At 33.3% G+C, this 27,568-nt stretch overlaps 1 protein-coding gene across 2 annotated transcripts in view; it reads left to right on the forward strand.

The window, feature by feature from the left end:
• Window positions 1-1,420: 1,420 nt before the first annotated feature.
• The window catches only part of LOC128678438 (fibroblast growth factor receptor homolog 1-like), a 71,794-nt gene continuing 45,646 nt past the window's right edge, over window positions 1,421-27,568 (forward strand). For both annotated transcript variants that reach the window (XM_053759994.2, XM_053759992.2), the window contains exon 1: window positions 1,421-1,562. The gene's annotated coding sequence lies outside the window, so the exon portion shown is untranslated. The remainder of the gene's footprint in view (window positions 1,563-27,568) is intronic.

Genomic DNA, 27,568 nt, shown 5'->3' on the forward strand with positions numbered 1-27,568 from the left:
TTTCGGAATAAAAAGTATGTGTAGGTAATATTTATCCGTGTACCAAATTAACAAGTAACAAACATACATACACACATACATCCTCACAAACTTTTGCATTTATAATAACAAGTAGGGTAGGATAATAGCCTAGGGTATCGACATGATGTTTTTTATGTAAGTCCTGTCCTTACGGCGATATTACATCGCGCTGTATTTACTCTTGTGAATTATATTCCGCTATCGCACACGAATTGGTCACCGCAACTAAAGGGCGCTGCAATATTGCCGACTTAGTCTTGCAGTCTTTAGCTACAGTACCCATGCACACAACTCAGCTCTCACAACGACGGAAGAATTTTTGTGTGGCGGCAGACACGAATGATAGTAAGGTATCCATGACCACATTTTTCTGCCTAAATTCTGAATAATGATTTGATTTTGATTTGATTTTGTACCAAGGTTTGCAGAATAAAGTCAAAAAAGATTTTGTTTCAGTGGTTCTTGTGATGGAAACATCCGCACAAACACGATTCCCTGTAACACCCGGAAACGGAAGCGAATCAATAAGGAAAACTAACAAAACAGATGATTCTCCGAACGGACCGTAACGGGAATAATTCCTCGTAGAACTAAATTATCTGAATTACTTCATTATTGGCGGATCTGGCATGTGGCCCGTAACATTGGTAGGATGCAAATGTCTTTATTTATCGACTAGTTTTATCCGTGGCTGCGCCCGCGCAGGCTTTAAATGTGAACGAAAATATCGCAGGTCCTTTTAGTAGTATCCTATTTTATCTTACTTATACATTATCAATTACAAATGTGTATTGCAAGTGTGAAACAGAATAAAAAATAAATGTCTACTATTTATTTTCTTTATGTGTTAAAATTTTTTGCAAAATATATTTTTCAATGGAAAATAAAATTACTTATTCAGAAATTAGACATTCAAATTATTTACTATCATGACATTTGTCTTTCATTTCTTAGAAAGTATACAGAACAAAATGAAAGATTCTTTGTCGATGACAAATAATTATTCCTGACAAATAAATTCGTATACAAACACAAATATATTAGTCACTTAAAATTAAAACAATTTCACGAAAAATAAATCACCACGCTAATACGACTCCCAAATCTCAAAATAAACCAGCCCTTAGCTACCAAGAAAACATAAATAGTGTAGCGAAAACAGAAAAAGCATTAATCAACCCGCCAATAAATCATAGTGCAGCGCGTTGCGTAATATATTTTCAGTATTTTCACGCCGGACATTGCGCTGGAAGAGGACGCAACACGTTAAGTTCAAACGCGAGAAAGAGATGGCAGTAAAATGTGTGTTATGGCGCGAAACAACGCATTGGCGCACGCGCACGCTGAAAAGCTCGATCGTTTCAGTATTGATGCAAGGCTCGCCGCGTGCGGACGTGTCGGGCGATTAAATATTTCAACGGGTTGCATCCGCAAGCCGTAGTGAAGTGAGTGAAAAGTGTAACAGAATTTTTTCAGTGATCACCTCGAACAAAGTGTTAGATGACATTACATAGATCTGTCTGGATTTATTTTGGATTTCGGTGAGTTGATTTTAAATGATTAAAAATAGATTCACATGTAATTAGTTTCATATTGATGTGACTCAGTTTTCCTAGTAATGTTTTTGGCGGATACTCGAACTGAAACAATATGGCTGAGAAATGGCGGCAATTTTCAATACACCATTTGAAGTTTATATTTATGACTCAATACACATAAATATTAAAAACTAATTTTAATTTACGTCATATCTAATCTGCTAAGGATAATTAATGAAATTACTTAGACAAAATATTTATTGTAGAATATTTATATAGCTAACAAAAGTCTACTAAATATAACATGTAGGGAAGTATATATATTTGTTTGTATCATCAGATCATTAAATTTTAACTTAGTACCTATTGTTTTGTTATTTTAATTATAAAATTGATAAAAGCCCGGCTGTGGGATGTAATGTTACTTAACAAAAATTGATATTTATTTTTGAATATCAATAAACAGGTAGGTAGTCGGGTATTTTTATTTTAGTCTGTTGCATTTTATTATATAACAGACTGGGTACCTCTGTTATAAAGTAAAATGTGTAAATACATTCCCATAATAAAACGCGATAATCAAATATCACTTTAATTAAATAATTTTATTTATATTAAGATAAGATTTAGTATTTTGTTGTTGTCATTAAAGTATAATTCAAACGATTTTGACTCCCGAGATTTGACATCACTTGTTCCCGCTGTGACACACGCGCCACATAGGTATATTTTTTGCTTTTGATACTTAATTTCATTTCTGATATTCTCTTTAAAAAATGTCACCTGTAAAGTGCCATCATTGAAACCAATATTATAAATATCTGTCTTCTTTTCATGGCTAAACCGCTAGACCGATTTTAATTAACCCAAGTCAAACATAAGCTACCGCGAGCGGAACTGCGGGCAACAGCTAGTTATAGATAAAAAGATTAATGAATATCTATTTTTTTATCACATCTTTCTTATCAGAGCATGGTCGTGGTCTTCCTGACTGTGACGCCCAAAGCCCGCAGACAGCTTAAAAAATAAACCATTAAATTTTAAGGATTCATCTCTGGCTTTACGGCCGTCCTCCTCTGGACTTAACCCCTCATCGGGAATGCTGTCAAGGATGTACTTTTAGTCGCCTCATACGACATCCACTGGTGGGTATAGAGTGGTCCTTGGGTGGTGGTAGAAACCAATGTATGTAATAATTTGTATCAATGGAGCCACAACCCATCACGTAGTTTTCCTTCTCCCTAAACAATATCAGCCTTGGCAAATGGCATAATATTTTCACGTGCGTTGCCAAGTAGGTAAGAATCTCCTCTGTAAGGGCAGGCCAAGGTTTGCCTTGCCGGGACTCGAACCCAGACCTTTTAGCATTCACGCGGCATAACGCGCAACACGTGGCAAACAATGTGTTTTTGTTAATAGCCCAACACATCTGTGGAGCGGGTATTGTGTTTAAAATTAAAAGAAGAAAAAAAGGTTTCTTATTTTTTTATTAATTTAAGCCGTGTAGGCGCTGAATAGAATTGAATACAAATTGTTTTAATTATTTAAAGACAACTTCAATTTCGATTACTGATATATATTAACTTATAATTGTGTCATTTACTCTTCGTAGCATAATGAGTACTAATTATATTTAGCTAACTGTAAAATAACTAGTTATACTAGATAAATAATGATGCGTAATCATCATAGCAGTTAAATAATACAAAATTAAGAAAAACATATTAATAAAACAAAACGTCTTTTAATGAACTCTTTGAATGAACTCTTAAACAAAACCAAAAATATTTTATGTACTTAAAGACATGATTATAAAATTGTGAAATATTTTTTTGTCAAGCAACATTTGTTACATTAGGTTAGGTGTTAAAAATTAATTTAAATTAATACGCATATAAATATATGAAAATTATGAACAAATGTCGTCTCTATGTCCTTAGAACTATAGGGTACCTTGTGCCCAACACGTGGTAGACAGTTCCGAGGTAGCAAAAAATAAAGGAATAGTATCCTATGAAGATGTTCAGATCTGTTGATTGGTACATCTGTTCGGGATTTTTTCTTTCTTTTTGCCCTGTTGCTGGCCAGTATTCAAATTTTGTTGGTTTTTTGGGAATTTTCTTTTTATTTGCTTGGCCCAAGCATGGTGCAGTATCCTCATAACATATGTAATTGATTTATGACATTATTACGTACGTTTTGTACATTTAGCTTTTTATTTATATATATATTTTGTGTGAAAATTTTCAATAATTTTATTGGAAATACATATTTTATTTTATTTATTTATTCAAATTTTGACATTTTTAATAATGATGTAAATTCGTCCTCCTAATTTTTAATATATATATAAAACCTATATTTGTTAATTGACGTCCTTGGAGAAAAGGCTGCGGTGAAGTTTGTTGCGCCGCTTCTTCTTCACCTGCGCTTTGGAAGCCGGCAGTAGACTTAGTTTAAGTAATTTTTTTGACGTCAATAAGTGATGTATATCATCCTAAATTGAATAAAGAATTTTGAATTTTGAATTTTTATTTTTTAGAGAGTTATTAAATATTTGGGGCTTTTGTATAATAAACTAGATAAGGTCACGTAGTTTTTTTCTCTAATTTCTATGATTTACTACGAGACAGTAACATGAAGCCTACATACAAAATAAATAATAAAAATAAAATCATTCTTCTCCAATCGTACATGCCATGATACCTTGTTCTGAAAAAAGAAAAAATCTTTACATTTGAGATAAATTCTTGATCTTACAATGATTTCCAACAGTTCGTAATTGAGTTTAGTGTACTTTTGATTCGCAGCAATAGTCTAACATATTAATATTTGACTTTATTATAGCCTAATATGAAACGTAAATGACGCAAGACACGCAAGATCTAAAAAATTACGCGGGGAGGGACTCTACTATAAAAAATATATGAATAATAATTTGTTTATAGCTGTATGTACGGACGGTGTCAAGTACTCATCGCACTTGGCCTATATACTCTGTTTTTATTTACATGCGTGAATACACACGAGCATATCCCTAATCTAATTCCCTGTCATCGACGACCCACAGATGTAAACAGTAGTAACACTGAAACGTAATAGTAATTAGCGAACTATGATGATTTACGAGGTGGCGGATAAGTCTGGTGACAGACAGACCTACATGCCGGCCGGAGGTTCGTGCAAATAGTTCTTATTTGATAAAAAAAGTTAGTTGGCGCTTGGGAGGGATCTGGATTTATTTAGTGACTTAATTTTAAGTAATGTTCAAACTACAATAGCTAACTGCGCGTATAGTTGTTATGATAATGTATATTTATCTCAATCGGTTTAGTTTTTAACTAAGTTAGATTAAAATTGTTAGGGAGAATATACAAAAATGTATTTGTATTATTTTGGAGATTATAACATTTTAATACAAACATTATAGTATTTATTTGACATAATATTTTTGGTCAAGATTTGAGAGAAACACTTATTTTAAAAACACAAAATTATATTAATTAAAACTAAAAAGTATCTAACTTAAAAATATGTTATAAATACTTCTTGTGCCTATAACACAGGCAGCATTCCCGCGATGAATTGGAATGGAAATTAAAATTATTATTAATGCAATTATTATTACTATTAATTATTCACACAAACATTATTAATGCGAATATGAAATTACTCTCTAATAACTTGCACACGCATTTATTTATTAATTTAATTATTTGTTTGTTATTCTTATAAAGCAAGATTTTATTTGGATTTGGTACACGTAAGACCACATAGGTACGTGGTTGAAAAAGAAAGTTATACTTGAGAAATAAAAACAAGATTTTTCATAACTAAACATCGTTAAATTAATTCGTGAAACGAAAATTAGGTCAAAACGTCCTCATTTACAACGTCTCAGTGAAATGTTGTTTATTCGCGCGTGCCCTCATTACTGTATCTCTGATCATTGTCAATGTGTTTCGCAGTTTGAGGCGTGTGGTTCTGCCCTAGAATACTTCACTACATATCTTCCTGTGGATGTCGTATGAGGCGATTAAGGGACAATTAGCCTAAGCAGTAGCAACATTGGCATATCCTAATAGGCGGGTTGACGTCAGCCAGGGTGGCAGCTTGTAAAATCACAGCCGAATATTAAAAAAGAAAGATTATTTTTATTGGGAATAAGCGGAGACGAGTTTGTGCGTTGCAGTTATGAGGAATTAAATCGGGAATAATAATTATGACTAGCTGTTGCTCGCGGATCGACACCACTAATAACATACCGTACCACCGAGCGAAACGTCACCCTCCTCTGTCACCCAATATTGCCCCTTTTTTACCCATTAAAAAAAACATGTCTTCTCAATCTCAATTAATATATAAGTAGCGATGTATTAAAAGTACTTGTCGTGGTTAATATTTCCTAAAATTAATGACATGTAACTGTCGAGATAATCTAATGGTTATTTAACGTATTAGTAAACGGATCCACAGTTTAGATAACTGTGAATTGACGTGCTCATGACAGATGACTGTGTCGTGTGTAAAGTATAAAATGTGTAAAGGAATAATCAAGTTAAACTGTGTCTACTAATATTCCACAGTATAAGGTTTTCATTTAAAATTAATATGCAGTGTTCATTATGATTTTCAAGTGTAATTTCGAAATAATAAATCAAATCTTTATTTAGAAAATAGCTCGCGGCTCCGTCCGCGTTTATTTCCCACAAGAGCAGTTGTTTTTCGGCATAAAAAGTACCCTATATCCTTTTTCTTACTTCAAACTACATGTTTGCAAAATTTCAAGAAGATTGGTTTAGCAGATAAAACGTGAAGAGGTAACAAACAAACTTACTCTCACATTTATAATTTTAGTTGGGATTAGATGTTCACAGGCAATTTTTCACGTCTTCAATATTATGTAGTGATTTCTAACAAGCTACAAACTACTGGCATTTTGCAGACAATTGACTAAGGGATGCAATGTTAAGCAACAACAGCATTCAATAGAAGCATTGACATTAGTAAGGCAGTCACAGCAGTCTTCAAAATTTTGGTTTTTTGCGCTGACGTCGGGCTTCGTGTCGTCACAGCGCTGAATGAAGAAATAAATAAATATATTAGGACAAATCACACAGATTGAACTAGCCCCAAAGTAAGTTCGAGATTTGTGTTATGGGATACTAGCTCAATGATACTATATTTTATAACAATACATATATAGATAAACATCCAAGACTCGGGCCAATCAGAAAAAGATCATTTCCATCATGACCCGACCGGGGATCGAACCCGGGACCTCTCGGTTCAGAGTTAAGCACTTTACCACTGCGCCACCGAGGTCGTCGAGGCCGGAAATACCTGAAGGTATGAGAGTTTTACAAAGAAGTATTTTTAAAACACCCCTTTTCAGCAGTCACATAATAGTTTATTCATTGCCAAAATTTAAGAGTATCTGCCAGACCACAGACCATCCTTACAATGTACTATTTCCATCATTTTACTACCAATAAAAAGCTATTTCGCCAATTTAACGACCGCCGGTCGATTGCTGGAAGATTATTCGACCGATATAGACACGGTTCGGGGAAATAGTGGGTGATAATTAATATTGGGTATTCAAATATCAATTTGCAAACCAACATGTGTCATACATTTGTTTGTATGATTTGGTCTGATTTAATGGACCATCCTAATTGACCGACTTTAAAAAAAAATGGTTAGGGTTCTATTGCAAAAGTAAATTTGTTTGTTACTTTTATCTACTCAATCATTAACTTTCGTTTACATTTAAGTCAGAAATATGGAGGCAATTCACGCAGATGAAGTCGCGAGCCTAATTTGGTATATCTATAAACAAGCAGGGGTGGATTCCAATCCCATTCCAACTAATGTTATACATATATACAAAAGTAAGTTTGTTTATGTGTTTGTTTATTACCTCTTCACAGTTTGTCTCAACCAATCTTATGAAATTTTCTCATACACATAGTATAGAAGGATATAGAAATTTATTGCCGGAAAATCTACTGTTCCCGTGGGAATTTTAAACAGGCAAAGCTGCGGGTAAAAGCTCATATTATAATTTATATTATCATAACATATTTTCACATATTTTACATCACATATTTGATAATATTAATATAAATATTTAATTCCAAAATTAATTTACATTATAAAGTAAAACTTACGCTGTGTCGTTCACAAAATCCAATAACCATAATTTTATCAATATATTCAATATTCTCAACACAGGAGTCACACGACACTCCATTAGTTTTCAGTTTTATTGAGTTTTGTATTTGTTATTTGTATATAATAAAATGGAATATGGTTGTCTGAAGGTGTCTTGTTATCTCACGATATTACTGGCGTTAAAATATTGAAAACACAGGACTGTAGTTACCTACAAATGACGGTATTTCAGTTTTTTTGTTTGTTTAGGACATCAGAATTCCGAATTTTGTAATATTTCTTAACTATAAAGATTTATAATTATTGTAGTAGTAAAATTGCAAATTGTACAGAATTCACAATCTTACTGAAAGCATTTAAAAATATATTTTATTTGTAGTCAGCTGATATCTAGTTACACACTGCGTCAAGTCGAGCATTCGCATTCCATGTTCGAATTCTCATTTATTTCTCGTTTCATTGTCACTGAAACTATTTTAAGAGACATTCTATGCGGCCAGTTTCAACGCCCTTTCCAAATACAATTTACTCATTCATATTAAATTAAATTGGAACCAAAACCTTATTGCTAATGTCATAAGATTTCATTTGCAATTGTAACTCGTTAAAGAAATGATTTTTTAAATTTGTTACCTTATTGAAAGTTTATTTTAGTTTGCGTGAGTTTAGTCACTTTTTTAAGGCGTCATTAGTTTTCTTAATTGGTTCGAAATGGATTATTTGTCTGTGAAGCACAAGATTTATTGTAAACAACGTAGTTTCAAAATATTTTTATAACTGAAATAAAAACTTAAGTTGAACTATTTTATATTTCACTTAATAATATATACATTACTTGATTAACAAGAGATAATCAATATGAGAATATATTTATTACTTTTTTTTAGTACATTTTAACAAATTTTGATAATTAATAACGAGATGAAAAATATCTGGAATCGAACATTTGTTGAACAGATAAAATACTAGGTATGCAATAAATCCTAATCGTTTTTACTTCCTATCTCACCATCTAGACGTTCATGACATACCGACAGACATCCTGACATAATACTATAAGGTTCATCGAATTTCCTTGAATATTAATGTCCAAAAGGTACAATATTACGTCATTTGTATGTGTTGGTCGTACAATAATAGTTTTTATAGCAGGCGGACACGGGGGGCATAACTAAATGGCTATTTCTGGCGACTGGCGGGTTCCGGGTTCGATTCTCGTAAGAGAATTATTATTTGCATGGAGTCGTTGAGGAGTTACCAGATCGGTGTCCGATCCTGTGTGCGTCATCAAGTCATGCTTGTACAAACGTGTGTACAAAATTTCAGTTGAATCAGTTGAAGATATCTGTTTCGAAATTGAGTTACAAGTTTCCACCCGAACATACGGTTTATTCCGATCCAATACCACGAACGAATACCACTGGTATTAATTTGAATTTTCAATTATTTTCTATTCCGAACATGGGTACATTAGATACAAGTAAAATAAAAGCTTGTAAAAATAAACAGGATTATCTAAAACAATCAAAATAGAACTTTCTCCGTCCTTATCACTCAAGGACGTGCTTACTACTACTCTAACTGTGTCCGATGATAAAACACATTACCCTAATATAGCTCAGATAAGGGTACATGCTCCCCAAATTATATAGATCACTGTCTCACATGTCGGTAGGTGGTCGTAAATGTCATGTCAGATGCCTTTAGGGAAGGTGGCATTTTGCAACTCAATTATGAAGCAGATATCTTCAACCCATTCAAATTCAAATTACTTCATTCAATTTAGGATGATATACATCACTTATCAACGTCATTGAACTGTCAATTTGTTTAGTTGAGATGATTTTGCACCCAGGATCGGATCCCGACGAGGGAACTTAACATCGGTTAATAGCGATCTTGAAATTTTACACATGGCTCTAGCTTTGATCAGGTCTTGCTTATTGTGAAAACACAGTAAGCAAGACTTGATATTTATTATTATATATAAAAAAGCTTACCATTTTAAGGACTTACCATTTTTTAATACTTATATAAAAAATGGTAAGCCCTTCTGACATGATAGGACCAACACTGTTTGAATGACTTTCTTTCCGCATTTCTTCTCAGCAGTGGTCGTTCCGAAATGCTAGTAGTTTATAGCTTTGGTAAATATTATTTAATTTAGAATATAACGCGAAAAAGTGTATATGAAAGCCTAATTTCTGAATAGGTAAATTGTTTGATTTTGATTTATTGTAAAAAGAATATATTATATGTTATTATATGGTTTCATATTACGGAATCTGTTCTTCTACAACTTATCCAATCAATGGCTACACACGACCTCGTAAACTCGGTAATGTTCCAAAAACACCAGTAATGATGTCCGTGAACCTTTTAAGTGTAGATTTGTCTGGCTACGGTCAGTTTATCCAATTTACTGTTACACGAATGGATAGGTAATGGATTTTCTCGACGACTGCCCAAAGATTAAGTGTTACATTTACATATCCTAAAAGTTACAATAAATCAACAGAATCAATAACAACAAAACTATATCATATTTATTCAGATAACCAAGATCTATTAAACTTACGATTAATATTTCAAAATCACTATTTACCATTTATTTACAACAAGTTGCGCCCCGGGGCTTCGCTTCCGTGGGAATTCTGGGATGAACTTACCCTATTGCAGGTCATATTCTACCTGTGTACTAAATTTCTTAACAATCCGTCCAGTAGATTTTGCGTGAAAGAGACATACAAACACAACAAACATACAAACACACACACACACACACACACACACACACACACACATCCTCACAAACTTCCGCATTTATAATATTAGTAGGTTCCAAAATCAACGACAACCTAAAAAAAGTGATTCAAACATAACAGTCGATCTTAAAACTAGTAGTAACCTAGCCAAATCTGTTCAAGACAATACAACGTCTGTCGTCAACATTAATTGAAATTTATTGCGTATCATCCTCTAAACGGAACGTAAAATGAGACTTGCCTACGAAGCTTACAAAATTAAATTTAAACCTTATCTTCTATGTATCAGAGCACATTTTTGTTGATGTCAACTTTGACAGTTGCGTTCCGTTTCGTGGAGTTGTGTTAATATTTATTGTGATTGGTCAATCGAAGATAATGCTCTTGCAGCGTGATTGTGACCGTTTGTTCCATTCAAATTCATTCAATTATGGTGTGCTGTCGTTTTCGGTGCGACATTAGTGCGTCGTGTTAACAAATTGGATAAACAAAATTGATTTAAGTTTTGAACAACTTTCTTTTGATGTTATTGTTTGGTTCCATTTTGCCTATAGGCCTTATGTTTTTATACATTTGTTTATTTATGATATAAGAGAAAATTATATCACACTTTTGCCCGCGGCTTCGCCCGCGTAAATTTGATAGATAAATGTAAAATTTTGAATAAAATTATAGAATAAATTTTCATGAAATGTTACTAAAGAAATGATAAACAAACTTACACTTACAGTTTCATTTAGCTCACCGTTTGATACTAAATTCTCGGAGCTAGCAAGAAAATAAATAAATCTTCAGCACAATGCAATGATACACGCAATAAAGTACGAACATCGACAGCATTTACAAGCAAATTGAATAAAAATGGCCTCTTATGAGACATTCACATTGAAATATGTTTAACATCCTTATGTCTCGTGCGGCGAGCCTGGGAATTGTTATCAATGAGAAGATTTACGATATTGCTGGTGTTTACTGTCATAAAAAGTTAAGGATTTATTGGTATCCTGGCGGGAAAGGCAAGGAACTTAAGGCTTGCAATACGTATCAAATGAATGCAAATTTTCATATAAGAAACTAAATTTAATCAAAAGAGAAATTTCTTTCAAATATATTTCATCAAATTTCTTTTATTCGGATGTTTTACGGAGGCAAATTGTTGGGTAGTGACCATGAACTTAGTTATGGAGAATATTTTTATTTTATCCATTATTGAAATGTAAACATTCGCTTTTTTATTAATAATTCTATCAGTAGTTAACATTTTACATATAGTTCCGCTGATATTTTATTAGTTATCGTTTACATAATAAATTGTTTCAGTTGCTCATCATTTATATCGTCTTCTCATTTAAAACTCTTTTTAAGCACCAAGAGATTTTAATTGTTAATATATGAAGATTTATTATGTAACAAAAACCACCTCCTCATTCGGTGCTCGATTAATATTTCTAAGGAGGCATCATCCTTCCGCGAACGTGAAGTGCATTTATTGGGTCTTTTTCTGTCCCTCTCTCACTAATATTAATATTGCGAGGTGAGAAAGAGACAGTGGCATCGTCTTATTGCAGTCAATCATCTATATTCGTGGTAGCTAGTGGAATATTCGAACTTCCGCCTGTCTTAAGTCATTGACTCTGACCGAGTCTTGTCTAGTTAGCGGGTGGTTTATGGTCAAAGAATGTCTTTGTAAGGATTAGGGTTCTGTATAGGCTACTTCAATTTAAAAGGGGCTGAAATGACGTCCTTGGGAGATTGAATCTTGACTTGTAATTTGGTTTCACATTTGAGGAAATGATAACATTATAATGACTTGCTTGATTTTTAGTAGCAATAGAAGTTTGTTAAATGAAATTATAAATCTGTTGTCCAGAATAAAGTTAAAAAAGTAAATAATATTTTTGATTGATATTTAAATGCTAATCTTGATTGTAAATTTTTTTGGAAAATCATGGAATACAATTTCAAACAATAGTTATCATTGATAACTATTCTATAACTTAATAATATTATTTCATATCGATAGTCAATAACTGTCAATATGCAATGTGTCATAATTAATCAATGCATTTTGATCATCATTTCCATAGATCAGTGCAAAACAATCAATGTTGTTTTCAATAAACACTTTATTGTGTTCCCTGGAGATGGCTCCAGCCTGCCCCGACCCTCGACCCTTGGTTTGGGGCCAGTCTTAAGATCGTCTGACATAAGTGTCTTGCTGTCTCCGACTTGGAAATAGGGTTCCGTAGAGACGAAGAACTTCATTTGTTTATCACCATTTTACAAATATTGCAGTATAGAATTTAGCACCTTGTGCGCAGGAAGGCAATTAATTATAATTCATAGTAATACTGCTTTTAAGAAGTGACAAATTAAATACTAAAATCTCAGAATCTCTTGAAATTTCGGAAGAATTAAATAGGGCCTATAGATTTGGGACTGACAAAATATCAGTTAGTTGAGTTAGATTGAAGAAGAAATAAGAGAAATATGTTCATTTAGAAGCGATTTGTTAGGATCTTTATGTGTAGCTGCTCCATAGATTTCTGTAGCAATCACAACAGTGCGTCTCTGTGTCGAAAAACTGGGTTTCGCTCACACAACTTAGTAGAAATACAGCACTTACTGTGTTCCGGATTTATTTATAGATTTATGACCTAAACGCCTACTTATTCTATTTATGGAAATTATTAGTAGATTTTGGGCCCCAGATCTTCAATCAAGAAAACAAATTCCTTTGATTGTTTGTCCTAAGTTTAAATTCCTTAGAGCAACTTCAAACAATCGGTATTGGGTTTGCCGTTCTGGTTTAGGATTTGATAGGCTTTGGGTTATCGAACTCTAGTTATTCAGGTCCTCTAATTCCCTAAAGGATTTATTAACAGAAAAATTCATGTAAAGTCAGTACTCTGACTTCTCACCCCTAACAATGAAGCATCTGTTATCTTGCCTTCTGTGTCCTAATGCCTGCATCCAGGATGAGCTGATGGCAGCCACTGATAAGCCGTTAAAATTGGCAGAATACTTTTCAAGGAAAAATTGGATATATCAATGGAATAGCATCGACACGAAAGAAGTAGCAGTAGCAGAGGAAATATTCTAGGTGACATCAATACTTTTAACGAAATCATTGACATTAACAATCATCATAAAACTTGACCAGGTAACCTACAGGAAGCCAAAACAGAACAATAAAATCCTCACAATGTTATCGAAGGTGTCAACACGGACTTGGCCTGCGTCGTGTCACACATAGCAATCACTAGCGGCCGTTACAAGATACATTAATTAACTGTTGATTGTCCTTTTATTCTAAAGAGGATCCTTTGGTATAATTTGATAGGTTGACTTTTGAAGGGGCTTCACGTCTATGTGAGAGTTTTCGATACAATCTAAATTCTACTGACTGATTCGGTGAATTATTGGTTTTCAGGTCGATCTTTCTGTATTCTTTAAATACAGAAACACAGAAAGATCGACCTGAAAACCAACAATTCAACGAATCAGTCTGTAGAATTTTGATTGTATCAAAAACCCTCACATATTTACAAACATCCAAATTTATCGCATTTATGATTTGATAGTAAGTAGGATATAGCGTAGAGTATTGATTGTATTATGAAGAACAAACTACATTTGTTGACTGACTTCAGGAGAAGATCATGTAAACTCTTGTTTTGTAACAGGATGATGTATCCTTTTCGAGTTTGGGATCATTTGATTCGATACCAAAGAGGTACAAAGTGGAGAAGAATTAGGAAAATAAAACCTGGGCTACAACGCTATGATGAACTTATCGGAAAAAACGTTCAGAAAAGAGGTTCTAGATAGTACAACGATCTTTGTAAGAATGAATGCGTTCTAGAAAATACTTGTTTTGAAAGCAAATCCAACGAATGATACCTACTAATAAATTAAGACGATATCCACTTCTCAATGCACGTGTCAGCCTGTAGTCTCCTCACGTAGATCATAATTTGTGGCAACAATACATCGCTCCCATCATATTTCTATAACAAACATCCTTTTCGGGTCATTGACAAATCAATCTCGTACGACAATTGTAAAAGTTGAAGCTTTTCGAACAAAAAGGCAGTTCTGGGAAATTTGGACTCGTTCGCATGGCACGTGACGGCTCCGGGACGGGGTTTAAAGGATTTTTCAATTTTGATTGTTTTTTAAGCTTTATTGTACAAAAATATAGTTTACAAAAGTATAACAGGCGGACTTAATCCTATAACAATTATAAAAAATCTGCTATTATCATAGTTCCAAAAACCTTTAAGAATCAAGTGTTTAGTAGCAAATTTAAATAATGATCTCTTTGCCCAAGGATCAGCTACTCAGATCCTGACTAATAGCAAAGTTTTAACTATCATGTTCATCTCTAAAACACAAAACACGAATCTATTCAAAGATTCAAACATTTATTTGGCAACTATCAGTTATACATTACAGTATGTAATAAAATTCTAGTCTTTCTGCAGCCGATATAGGATATCAAATGATTTTTTCTTAGCCGTAAAACTTAACTTGTTGCATACTCTGCCCACGGTCTATAAGTTTTTTTTATTGGAAATTCGAAAACTACAATTGTACAATTATGAAAACTAAAATTATTCATAAAAATCTTTATTGTATATAAAACACAACACAGTGCAGTGTAAACACAAGTCATTCATATTCTTCTTGCGACTTCGGCAGTCTCGGAATGACAATCGTTGAGATACGATCTCTTGGTCTTACACCTCGTTTTGTGGAGTTATTGGAGGAGTCACTTTACATATATTTTAATACATAGTATCCATATCTTCTCCTATTATTTTACTTATTTAAAAAAGGAAGATCAACAATTATGAATTGCTACATATCCTAATTAATATTATAATATTTATTACGCAGCAGGTAGTCGCAAAAGTCATGTCAGATGGCTTTAGGCGAATTCAATTAAATTTTATACCAGAGTTATCAATTAGAACATTCGATATGAAAAAAGATGTGTGTTTGTGTATTGATTGAAGTATTGAGAAATATATAGAGTAACTTTCATCCCGAAAAAAATACTATCGTATCCATTGCATATCTTGTCTTTGTCATGCCCGAACACAATAGAATAATGACTTGAAGAGATAAACTAAAACCAATGCAAATTAGACTTCAGTTTTTAAATAAATAGACATATAATTAGTGCAACCAGCCAGCAACAAGATGTCTCCTATTTGTATGGATGCCATCAATGTTTTTCTTTTTATTCCAGTGACCAGTTCTCAGTATATCGATTCTCACTAGCGTACGGTTTTCAAATAGCAACATGTAACGGTGTCGTTACATCGAACGTGATCGATGGCATTTGTTTATTTGGTCCCTTGGTAAAATATCGCTATTTTAAACCCCGACGACAAGAGGGGAGGTACCTTTAAGTATAACATGTCTGTACGGCTGAATCGATTTTGATCTATTTTTTTATAAAATAGAGAATTTAATCAAATATATTTTTTGCTGTGTTAGGAGAATGTGTGTTGAGTTGATGAGAATATAGCTACTTCCGAGTTGTGGTTATTTTTTTATTAAATAAGGTATTTGTTGTGGTATAATTGGTATATCCTTACAAACTTACCTTAGACATCGATTTTCTATATACTGACTTCATTAAACTTTCACGCCTTATCTACTCAGTTGACGACCTCGGTGGCGCAGTGGTAAAGTGCTTGCCTCTGAACCGAGAGGTCCCGGATTCGATCTTGAAAATGATCTTTTTCTGATTGGCCCGGGTCTTGGATGTTTATCTATATATGTATTTGTTATAAAATATAGTATCATTGAGTTAGTATCCCATAACGCAAGTCTCGAACTTACTTCAGGGCTAACTCAATCTGTGTGATTTGTCCATATATATATATATATATATATTTACTCAATCAATCTACCTATATAAAATACCTGCCTACATAAGAGTTCGGAGATTAACATATTTATCCAAGAAAATTGAAATTGTTCCCGTTGGAAATAGATACGAGCTGAGACGTGGGCATGAACTAGTAAATAATAAATTAGTAGCAATAAATAACCGAATGACACCAAACATTTTCGTCGTTGCATTGTACATTGAATTTTTATGCGCGCTTGTTATTCCGCACATGTGAATAATGCGAATTTGATCGCTGCCCTGCAACACCACGAGATTTGTGTTGTTATGTTTTGTGTCGAGTAATTTATTTTACACATGTATTTGGCTGCGGTTCAGGGTATATTTATATGTTTTTATGTCTATTTATCTGTAGTGGGCTCTAGAGAATCAATTGTATACTAATTTGACTTACTATTGATTTTGTCATCTATCTGTATATTTTCATATTTCAAATAAATAGATTTTGCGAGGGTTTTTATCTCAGTATATTCTTTTCAGGATTCCACCTTTAGCTTATCTTAACTTGGAACCTTTCCCCGTATTTCTAATTACATGTATGCGAAATTTCGTCAATAATGGTTTAGTAGATAAAACGTGATGCGGTAACAAGCTCACTTTTTCATCACTAATTCACCTAATTGTTGATTTTACTGTTGAATATTTCTAAAGAAAAATGTTATATGACTCAGTGAGGGCGTCGCTATTGTTGAATGTTTGATAAGAAAATTATTTTTCGAAGTATTTCCTAGGTTGATCATTAGCTCAAGTATCCTAGTTATTCTGGAAAGTAACTTATTAATCCTCGTATTATAATAAACATGTCAGAATAATGTGCAATCAGGTCAGACAGGCTATTAACCAATTCAGCTAAGGAGGCAACCCACTGCACAACGATTGGTTGTGTTGTGGGTTTAGTTAATAACTAAGAGTGGTTTGCACCAGTCAATTTAGACGTTAACTTTAGCCTGTGCGATGCTTGTTTAGATAAAGTGGCGTTCTTTGCTCAGATTAGAGTTAACGTCAGAGTTGAGTGGTGCAACGCTTGATACAAAAATTGAGCATATCGAATTTTGTAATTTGTTTTACTGACCTGTTTTGTGTTCAACTGGTGCCTCCTATTTTAAGGAGTTTGACGTTAGGCAGGCGGCTAAGAATATTGTTTTCCCTGACTTCAGGTTTCGAGGCATCACAATCCAGAATGAAACTGAAAACACTCTAAGAGGAGAGACTTGAGATAAAAAAATTTAAACTAGTGGCCCGTCCCGGCTTCGCTCGAGTAAAAACATAATAAATTATACACCTTAAATTTTCTCAGGAATAACACTGTGTATCCGTGAAAACCCCATGGAAATCCGTGCAATAGCTTTTGAGTTTATTGCGAGCAGACAGATAGACGCGGCAGAGGACTGTGTTTTATAATACGGATAAAATAAGAACTTTTAAAGTTTCTAGCCGTTACACTTAGGTGCAACCTGTTTCAATTGGACACACCTAGGTTTTACTCTTATCAAATCGGCGAGACTTTTAAGTATGTAGTTTTCCCATAAATTTGTTTTGTGCGCATCCTTCACCGCAGCGTCCTGGAGAACGCTACTGTTGTAAACAGTTTAGCTCCACTTTCCCGAACAGAGAACAGCATGCGATGACGAATATGACCTGGTTGTGAGGTTTACTTTATACTTCGATTCACTGCTTTATTATGATTTGCTTTTCCTTCCTTCGTGAAATATATATCTATAAGTACATATAATAAAAAGAAGCGGAAAGCAGAAGCGGTGGTGGTGTAATGGTTAAGACGCCCGCCTGTGGATCAAAAGGTTCCAGATTCGAATCCTACTCGTGCCACATGAGTTTGTATACAAATCTGACTCATATATAGTAGTTTTCATCGACAACCACTTGCTTCCGGTGAAGGAAAACTTCGTGAGAAAACCTGCACACTGGTTGATCATTATTAACTTGTGTGTGAAATGGAGAAGGCAATGGCAAACCACTCCATTAATAATGCCAAGAAAGTTGTTGTGTGTGTTTCATTCCACGTAATGACCACGACCCTCAGCCATGAGGAATACGACTATGAAGAAGACATATAATAAAACTGTAAGTGGAGTAGGTATGTCTGTACGTAGGAGAGATTAAAGAAAAATATTTTTTTGTGTCGTCTTTTTGGGACTAATAGAAAGCAAAACATTTTTTTAAGATTTTTGACTCTCCACGTTTGTTCGGTCATCAAGCAAAAACTTATTAATGGAATTTGATGTAGTTGTAACAGATGTATAGGGGATAGTTTAACTTAAATTACGGTATAAAACGGTCCTTTAGTCGCCTCGTACGACATCCACGTATATGGAGTGGTTTTATTCAATTCAAATAATTTATTGCTTTTTACAATGTACAGTAAGTCAATTCAGTAACTTAGTCACCTCAGTCATTATAATCTAAGTACAATGTAAACCAATGTAAAATACAAATTAGATTAAAGTTAAGAATATGAAAATAAAATGTCAGGATAAAACATACGTCACCTTTTCTAAGTAGAGTAAAAATTAATAAAAAATCCTGAAAATCTAAACAATTTTATACCATGCACGCCATGCCGGCCTTAATCGTGGGTTGTTATGATGAAGCCGATCCGTTTGCAGTTTGATTCATATTTATCTACTAAAGTTAATGACCTGTGGATCTGGGAGATTCCAGATTCATTTCAACTATGATTTAGTGTTAACTGAGATCTTTACCAATATAATAAAGCTGAATAGTTTGTTTAAAAGCTTCAGTTTTCACTTCAGAGATCATTCATATACTTAGGTATTATTAGTTGTAGACCATTGGTCCGATTATTTTTATAAGCAAATATAATATCTTATCGTATCGTATCGTATCATATCACTGGGTTAGTACCCAGTAAAACAGCTAAATTCATGAGATTTCCAAACAAATTTTCTGTAATTTTTTCGATTAACTAGTCGCAACTGTCAAAAGCAAATTAATAACTTTTGACGTGCTCCCATTTGTATTCTTGGCTGTGATGCCATATACGGTCGTATAAAAAGTGAATTGTTTTTTCCACCATGGACTCCGACGAGCTATGATATATGGAGTGGTCTTAACCTGGGACGGGAACCACACGCCGCATGCCTGTTTGTTTTCTTAGGACGAGTCGCATCAGTCAACTTTGAGGTCGCTGACGTTTAGACAAAATGGCGTACTTTGCGTTTTCATGCGCATTAAAGCTAACGTCAAAGTTGACTGGTGCAATCCACTCTTAGTAAAAAAGGAAGTTGATATGATGATGTAGCCGGAAAGTGGCCATGGAAACGTCATAAAACGACGAAACTCCATCCAGTTTTGTGCTTACTTTGTGTGTTAGATCAAAGATGTAGTTAACATTTTCTTTGATCAGTATTATTGGAACCACATGAAAAATATGCCGCGTTAAATTGCTTTAGTAGTATCTCTTACATGTGGCGTAATTTTTCATTAGATTACAAAGGTAAATAAATAAATATATTAGGACAAATCACACAGATTGAGCTAGTCCCAAAGTAAGTTCGAGACTTGTGTTATGGGATACTAACTCAACGATAATATATTTTATATCAAATACATATAGAGATAAACATCTAAGACCCGGGCCGATCAGAAAAAGATCATTTTCCATCATGACATTCCATCAACCTTTCGGTTCAGAGGCAAGTACCACCGAGGTCGTCATGTAGTTTACGATTGATATTTTAAATAAGAAATTAAAAAGAATTAAATTTACATAGATATAGATACCGATTACCGAATTTATTTACGATGAACGTTGCATTGGTTGCATGTCCTTAATTATTATTATCATCTGTAGCCCTCCGTGACCTATTGGCATAAGCCTCCTTCCGTCTCCGCCAACCATCTCTGTCCTGGGCCCTCCCCATCCAGTTGTTGTCAGCAATTTCCTTTACATCATCGATCCATTTAGCTGCCGGATGTCCTATGCTCCGTTTTCAATAACCCAGCTTCAATGTTGACGGCAGTGGTCTACTGGAAAGTTAGGCTTTGTTAATGGGGCGACTCTCCATAAGTCAATTAGTTTATTTTTCACTCGGTTTAATTTATGACATACTAGCTGCGCCCTGGGGCTTCGCTCCCGCGGGAATTTCAGGATAAAAATACCCTATGTGTTATTTCAGGTTATATTCTATATTCGTGTACCAAATTTCAAAACAATCGGTCCAGTAGATTTTGCGTGAAATGGTAACAAACATACACTTTCGCATTTATAATGTTAGTCTGATACGAGTGTGATTTAAACCTAGTCTAGCAATTGTAACCGTACTTACTACACGAGTATAATCCAAGTGTCTGAAACAAATGGGGGCGAATCTGACTAGGAACCGTTCAGCGTGAAAAATCCGTTAACCCGCGTCTATGGTTACACGAACCGCTTCTGATGTAGCTGGTCTCGTGTTTATTTTGGGCGGGCGCGGTGCATCCATCATCTTTATAGGTAGGAAGTGGAAACGGTCTGTTATGCCGATTTTTATGTGGCGCCTACATCGGTACAATAAAGTTTCCTTTATAATGTTGCTTTAATTGGATTTTTTATATGATTTGTCTTGTAATCCATACTCCATACATTAAATTATACAACATTAAAACTAGGGAGAGAATATTTGTATTTTTGCTTGTTACGAATAAGCCCAAAAATCGATTTTGACGAAATTTTATATAAAGATAGTCGAAACGTTTAAGAGTAATTGGCTACTTTATATGGTTTTACCAAAGCGAAGCAGGGACGAGATGCTAGTATATGGAATAAACAAGCCATTTTAATAGGTATATTAATCGATTAGGTATTTTAATTTTTTTTTAACTTGGCCTAATAGAAATATTATTGTCCTATCAAGTGGAGATTAGTATATGTCTATAGTATTTTCTAACGTGGCCTGAAAATTACTGATTTTATATAGTATTAAATAAATAAAAGTAGGTACTTGACTGACGTTTATTATTTTATTAGGTACCTACATATTTTTATTTTTAATACATCGTCATAATATCATTAAATTCAGTAATTCACTGAACGAGCATACCCTCTTATTTCTTTACATAAATAAGGAATTAATTACTTCCGCTCTACGGTTCTATAGACAGCTAAGACAGTATACATTCACTTTAATAACCATGTATTACTGTTCACATCAATTCGTAATAAACTCGACATAAACTTTCGCGGTTACAATTTAGTATTCAGTAAATCGAATTTTCACAAATAGTTCTATTAATTCACATCGTCACCCGATTTTGCAATCGTCACTTACACCCACGTTTCGGGCCATATAGTTAACACTGCAATTTTACAAGCAAGAGCCAAACATCTCAATAACCAAATTGACTGAGTAATACCTAAATCGGGGTGTAAACATTACGGTTTGCGTTATTTGTTTCCTCGCCTCGTACTATATATAAACGGGCGAGCGGCCGGTTCCTGAGAAACCGTGTTTAAATATATTGCGTATTATATTAATTTTATGCTTTCAACGGAATCCGTTGGTAGCTCACGCATCGAGGAAAATGAGGAAGTTTCTGAAGTAAATATTGATGATTTTACTAGCTATATGATAGGACCGAACTAGATGAAGACATTTAAAAAATTATGTTTATTTCGAAATATTCATAAGGTATGGCTAAAAAACATTACAACGATATACAAGTAAAATTGTCGTAAATATCATAATAAAACGTAAAAGCCCAAAAAGACCGATACATAATCACGATCACTCTGTAAAGAGTGCAACGACTAAGAACATGTAAAATTGTGTAATTTTTCTATTTTTATATTAGATGTACTTTATACTAAAGACAATACTGTCTCTATTTGATCTTATGATTGACTCTTAGATAATTCCACGAGGCGTTAAGTATATTGTTTTGTCGTTTTATGCATTAAAGTTTTAAATAAATAAAAATTTTTAGTTCTTTTTTTCAATTGCTTCTGCAAAGAATCTAAAATGCGAGATTTTTAAAATAAATAAATATGAACGTACTACTTATATGTTTATCAACGAAGGCTACCTGACGAGATGTCATCTGAGAATTTCAGGGTTTAAGAAGACTTCACTCCGTTTGATCTGCGTGCCAATATACTCGTTCTTCCGGATTTTATTTTACGTCAAGGAAGTTTTGCATTATTTTATGAAATATGTGTTTTTTCCCGCTATAATAGTTTTTTTAGATTCGGCAGAATCAACTGTTCAAACAAACAAATAACTGAAAACTTCAAAATTGACTTTTATTTAATTTCTTAAAATAACTTAAATCAAAAAATAAAAGATGAACTTTTATTTTTTGATTTAAGTTATTTTAAGATATTTAAACAGACTCAGTTGTATTAAAGCATAATAGTACAGTTACTAGAATAGCTACAGAATACTACTAGAGTATTGAAAGATATATAAATGTGCAAATAAAGTATCCTCTACACAGTTTGCTGTCCGAGAATGTTTCATTTACACATTGACCTCTAAAACGAATACAAACAGAACGCGTACTAGATGTTCCAAATTAAATGAATGTTATAAACTCAGACTCAAATTAGACCGGTGCATCCAACTGACGTGGAAATATAAATTGGAATTACATCTGCCACGACTGATCTAAACAGTGGAGCTAACCGACCTAGACATTTGCTATGAACTACAATTACTATTAGAATACACAGAGTGTACAAGTGTCTCAAAGTTGAGTCAGTTTATTCTTTAGCGTAAGCTATATATAGGTCATCATTGGAAATATATACTCGTGATAAAATCACGGGATACAAAATATGCCAGTTAAAGCTGATAATTGAACAGACCGGATTTAAAGGTACATTCAAATATATTTAGATATTAAACAATTTTTAATGAAAATGCAATCGTGTACCATTTTGGTGTTACATTCTCTCGTATATTTAATGCTTAACTTTTTTAAACCGTGTGTTTTTTTGGTACGTTTTACTTTATGACAACATCTCCAGAAAACTGGGTCAATAGAAATTTTTTGAAAAAAAAAGAGACGAAGCTAAGTCTCTTTAATATTATAATTATGTATTCAAATTATAGGACTGAGTGTCTGATTAAATTCGAAATTCTAAGAGCATCAAGATAAAGTAATGTCTTACCAATAGCTGTGAGCGATGCAAACCATCTAGCCGAGTATATTTAGACGGATATCCTGACCTTGCGGGCTTCAGCCACCATCCATATACATCAACAACTCTTTGATATCAGTTCTAGCACAATTACATCTTAAACTGATTTAAATGCGCTTCTTGTTCTTTTAGAATGAAGTTTATTAGCTGTTTCCTTTTCATCTTCTAGTATTCTTTGAATATAATTCTTAATACTTTTTGCTGTGAGTTGCTTTATTTTAGAAAATAAAAGATTATATCATATATTTTTTACTGAAATAATAAGTACAAACGAAGGAGATAACATTATTACAAGATTTACTGTTTTAAATATTTTTTATTTTTTGACATCGCCAGCTAGGTTCTAAGTAATTTTGCATTTATTTATATAATAAAAAGTTTATTTAATCATCTCAAATTATCTACTTTTAAATCTTTAGCCATTTTAAATTTAATATTTCATACAGAACAAGATGTATAGAAAAGTAGTGATAAGACAATTATTAAGACGTGTTCAGATAAAATTTTCGAATCTGTAGTAAAGTTAATCTTTATTTATGCATTTGTGGACACGGTGACGACCTGAATAAACACATTTAGACTGTAATTGCGTCGACATAAGGTGTAATTTAGTTTGCATCAAAAGAAATATTGACTGTCGACAGATTTGCGACGTGTGTTACTTTACGGAAGAGTGTTAGTTTATAAGCTTCCTCAATTTTGTATGTATAACTTTTAACTTCATGTTTTCAGTTTTCATTCTTCACTCTAAAATTGTTGTACCTAGAAATCAGTTCATTTTAAAGATATTGGAATAATTTAGTTTCTGGCCAGAATATTGACGATGTATAAAATCCTAGTGAGTAAGCACGAGCGTACACGTGGTAAACATATCTCATAAAATACTACTTGCAATACACTAATTCTGCGGTATTGTCGGTATAGATTTTACGAATATATCGTACATATTGTACTTAAGTACATTTCGTAGTACCAGTGTAGTCTAGTGACTAGTTGACACAGTATTCGGATCACGAAGCTGGCGGTGGCAGCCGTTACGACGAGACCTCATCAATTGGATAACGATTTCTGAGAGTCCTCGATTGTTAGGGATTGGTTGTTGTTAGTTGTAGATAGTCGATAATCATATCACAAAGATAAGATTCAAAAATATTTGTGATATTATTTTAATTGCATTGCATTTCAGTGTTTTAATATCGTCAATCTTTGAGTTCGTATACAATGCGATGTCATTTAATTCAGTACATTGATTTGGTAATATTTGCGTACTCTGGTATGTATTGTATTGTAATACAAAAAATGAATATTTGTAATAGTAAACTACCTGAGTGGCCCGACCGACATGCACTTGGCCATAACATACATATTTTCGAATTTAATAATAACTCCAAACATCGATAAAAAAACATCACTATCGAATCACCGGCTACTTATCAACAATATCCGAATATAAGACGCACAATGGACGTTGTTTGAGGGGACTGCAGTAATAATAGCATCTACACAACTGCCCAATTTTTATGAATAGGAAATACATTTTATTGCCCTCAATAGACCGATAATTTAACACGAAGTAGCAGATTTTACGTAGGTAATGTGGGAATAAACGTTTGATAATAGTCGCGATTAAGATTTATTGTGTTTTTTGCTGCCCTGCTTATGAAAGTAGTATTCTGTGTATTGGTCATGCTTGGTTAGGATATAATCGAAACATTTCATTTTAAGTATACTTACCATTATATAATCTTTAAAAATATTGAGAGGTTTGAATATGTAGGATATACTGTTTCTTTTTGCACCAAATTAATAACTTAGTAAATTCTTAATACAATAAATAATAGTTCAATTAACTGAAATCAGAAACTTTATTTTATTGCAGTTGCTCTATATATATGACAAAGCAGAGAGAATGAATTTGATTAAATCTGTTCCATGTTTACAGATTGGGAAAAATCAAATTTGTGTTAAAATATTGACTCGGCAATTTTGATTATATATATTGAAATATTGACTCGGTAATTGAGAGAGATGGATGTATCAGGGAGGATGTGAGGTTGCTGGGGGTGGATCCAAATATGGCAAAAGATAGAGAATTGTGGAGGGAACAGACATTTTGCGCCGACCCCAGATGATGGGTCAAGGTAAGGGGGCATAAAAATGATGATTGACTCGGCAATTTTAAATTTGAATTCAGAATGCGTTCGTGAATTCCACATTTCTATCGTTACATGTCATAGCTATTGCAAACGAGCACGGAAGTTATCCATATATGGGCTGTCCTATCATTAACTGTTATGCGACAATCATTACGTTATAAATATTGATTGCTTGTTACAAATTATGCTATTGATTTATATATATAAAGTTATATGCAAATTATACTCAGTCCATGTTGCTTTCTAGTAACATTAAGTGGAAACTACTTACTAGATTTTTATCAGGTAACAGTAGAGAGGCATTTAATAGTAAATTTTAGGAATACTACTGATTTAATTCCCTTAAATATATATTTTTATTTTATTAAAATTTGGTGGTGGACAAAGTGGGCCACGATGTAAATAAATCAAAAATACCTTTGCCCCTCAGCAGTGGGTGTTCTTCAAACTTCAAGTACAGCACAACCCCTTATTGTTTACTGCTATATTTAGTCCTGTTCAGTTCATACAGGCTTGTATTCGTAGTTATAAATAAAAACGTTTTAACCTTTTACGATTAGTCAAGGATTATATATTTTAAAGTTTACTGTTAAACTTGCTTTATGTTTTAGTAGCATGCTTAGCTTACGGCGTATATAAAAATTAGATGGGGGCATAAAATATTTCAATCTTTAAAATGCTATCTTAACATATTAGAATAGATAACAAGAGTATCGTATTTAGAAATATATTTCTTTCGTTCTCAACGAACGGGCAAAAATTTTAAATAGTAATTGAATATATTCATTTTAAAACATGGCCCAGTTTAGTAGATCTGGAAATTCGTATTTGTAGATGACTTGATCCAGTCACTCACTCATGCGTGACTCACCTAGTAGATGTTTGGATTTACTTGCGCAAGTACCAAAAATCCTGGTAATATTCGTACGCGATAGGTCAAATATTGGCGGCTATTCTGAGATTGTATACTTTATGCCCAGTTTACATCTCTACACTGAAATTGACTATTATTTTCTTGAAAAACAAGTGTAAAGTGGCAAAATAATGGTGGTCTCAAATTGAAGAATGTACCTTGCTTTTTATAATTACTACAGCGTTAATTTCTGGAGCGTAATTTTCTGTCTACAGCTGGATATAGGCATTTACTTTCCGAATATTCCATTTGACATTTCAATGTATTAATTTTGCTTAATAAGACTCTATTCTATTATTGAGTCACCCATACATTCATGAAAGATTTTTCTTTTAAGTATTGTTCCTGACTTAATAATAAAGATGAAGATAATTATACGTTACTATTAACTTAGGTTATATATTCAATTGAATACGTAATTCAGTAAGTTCAATTTTACTAAACTAATAGTTAAACTCTAAACTCCGTTCAAACGAGGCTCTACCCGCTGCTGCTTTCTGTCTGTCCGTGCGTTCTGCAAAATTGTTTGTTAGGAGTTATGACCTGTTGAATCTTCCGTGGATGGTGTTTTAGTTTACCATTCAAAAGGTTAAGTTAGTCGTCAACAAAAGTCTGTCGGTCTTGCTTCGTGTATTTATACTTTCACGTTTAAACCGATGGGTCGATTTGATGAAATTTAAAATTGGTATAGTTAATAACCAAGCTCAAATATGAGTGACCGGACCACAAGTGGAGCAACGGCTAGTTATTTCCCGCAGCTCCACTTCTGGTAGTCCTATAGGTTAAGTGAATCAATTATTTTTTTAAATTAATATTTGATTATAATAATCGTAAATTTTGTAGTGTTGTAAACTTTTCTAAATGGACAACCATTTAGAAAAGTTTACAACATTACTTCTTATTATTTGGTCTT

This window comes from Plodia interpunctella, chromosome 19 (genome assembly GCF_027563975.2).
Source record: "Plodia interpunctella isolate USDA-ARS_2022_Savannah chromosome 19, ilPloInte3.2, whole genome shotgun sequence".
NCBI lineage: Eukaryota > Metazoa > Arthropoda > Insecta > Lepidoptera > Pyralidae > Plodia > Plodia interpunctella.